This window comes from Pagrus major, chromosome 11 (assembly GCF_040436345.1).
Source record: "Pagrus major chromosome 11, Pma_NU_1.0".
Taxonomy (NCBI): Eukaryota; Metazoa; Chordata; class Actinopteri; order Spariformes; family Sparidae; genus Pagrus; species Pagrus major.
This window is the reverse complement of record NC_133225.1, coordinates 500001-502500: the sequence shown is the minus strand read 5'-3', so window position 1 is coordinate 502500 and position 2500 is coordinate 500001.

Here is a 2500-nt window from a genome sequence, read left to right as displayed (position 1 = left end):
TCACATCGGCACAGGAACAACTTTGACAAAACCGTCAACAGAAATGGGCATCAGCTGCTGCAGTTATGTCGCACGCTGGGTCTGTACATAGTCAACGGTCGGCTTCCAGGGGACTCCTTTGGTCTCTACACACAGCTCTCCTCTTGGCAACAGCACAGTGGACTATAGTATTACAGACCTAGAGCCCCTCTGTCTGAGAGCGTTCACCGTCAGCCCCCTGACACCCTTATCTGATCACAGCAAAATCACCCTGTACATTAGGAAGACACCAACAGACCCCCATGTAGCAGAGCCCAGCAAACTCAACCGCTCCAAACAACCCTATAGATGGACAAGTAATAGCAAGGATGACTACCAGAAAGCAATCGGTCATCCAACAATCCAATCCCAGTTAGACCATTTTATCACCACCTCATATCCCCACAGCAGTGACGGCCTGAACCAGGCTGTTCGGGATATTAACTTCATATTTGACAACACAGCATCTCTATCCAATCTGAAAAAATCTCAGCGTCACAGTTCAAACTCAACTAATGAAAAGTGGTTTGACTCTGACTGCAGGTGTCTGAGAAAAACACTCCGAAAACTATCCAATGAAAAACACCGACAACCTGACAATCATGAGCTGCGCCTCCAGTACTGGGAAACACTGAAATCATATAGGAAAACACTGAGAGCTAAAAAGGAGCAGCATGAACAGCACCAACTTAAAGAAATTGAAGAGTCCATTGACTCAAATCATTTTTGGGAAAAATGGCATTCATTCAACAAATCACACGAGGAAGAATTGGCTATTCAAAACGGGGAAATATGGAAAAACCACTTTAAAAATCTATACAGTGCAATCACTCTGGATTCGGCCCAAAATAATCTGCTCAACAAACTAGAAACCCTTGAATCAATCGTTAAAGACAAACACAATCCTTTAGATTATGAAATTAGTGAAGGGGAGCTGCTGGCTAAGATCCAGACCCTGCAGCCAAGGAAGGCAAGTGGCCCTGATGGCATCTTAAATGAAATGCTTCAGTTTAGCAGCCATAAAATCAAGACTGCCATATTGAAACTATTCAATCTGATTCTGAACATTGGACATTTTCCTGACACCTGGAGCCGAGGGATCATCACTCCAATCTTTAAAAGCGGAAACAAATACGAGCCAGACAACTACAGAGGCATATGTGTCAGCAGCAACCTGGGGAAGTTATTCTGCAGCATCTTAAACAGCCGTCTGCAAAACTTCCTCAGTGAGCACAATGTCCTGAGCAAGAGTCAGACTGGTTTTACACCACAACACAGAACCAGCGACCACATCTACACCCTCCACACCCTCGTCCAGAAACACGTCCACCAGAACAAAAACACAGTCTTCTCTTGTTTTGTAGATTTCAAGAAAGCATTCGACTCAATTTGGCATCATGGTCTGTTCCTGAAATTATTAGAAAAAGGTACTGGAGGAAAAACCTACGATATCATCAAGACAAAGTAGAGGAGTGAAGCAGGGCTGCAGTCTGAGCCCCACCCTGTTTAACATCTACATCCATGAATTGGCCAAATCCCTGGAAGAGTCCGATATCCCTGGTCTCACCCTCTCTGACAGAGAAGTCAAATGCTTATTATTTGCAGATGACCTAATACTGCTCGCTCCATCAAAGGAGGCTCTGCAAAACAACTAGATCACCTGCAGAAGTTCTGTCAGACCTGGGCCCTGACCGTTAACCTGGAAAAGACAAAAGTCATGGTCTTCCAGAAACGACCTAAGAGTCAGACAACCAACACCGGTTCCACCTGGACTCTACGGGACACAGAACACACACAGCTACACATATTTAGGACTAAACATCACATGGACGGGAAATTTCAATCTGGCCATTAAAGATCTCCGAGACAGAGAGCAGAAGAGCTTTCTGGACTATAAAAAAATCCTCAAACAGACATACCTGTCAAAATCTGGATCAGAATATTTAAATCCATAATTGAACCAATTATATTATACGGCAGTGAAGTGTGGGGCCCTCTCATGAACCAAGACTTTGAAAAATGGGACCAACACCCAATGGAAAGCCTGCACACAGAGATCTGCAAAGCTTCCTCAAAGTCCACAGGAACTCCCCCAACAACGGATGCACAGCTGAATTAGGCCCATTTCCCCTGTTAATTCGGATCCAAAAAAGAGCCATAAAATTCTACCAACACCTCAAAGCCAGCGAGCCCGGCTCCTACCACTACAAAGCCCTACAATGCCAAGAGGAGAGCACAGACAGGAGTCCCCTCAGCCAGCTGGTCCAGAGGCTCAGCTCCAACAGCACCGGGCACCAAGACCGCCCTCACACAATCCGGCCCCACCAAATTATAGCAAAAGAAAAAGACAATTACATCAACTATTGGACATCTACAACCAAAACCCAAAGCAAACTCCAATGCTATTTGGCCCTAAACAGACAATACACAATGGCAGAATACCTGAGCTCTGTAACCGACCCGAGACTGAGGAAAACGTTGA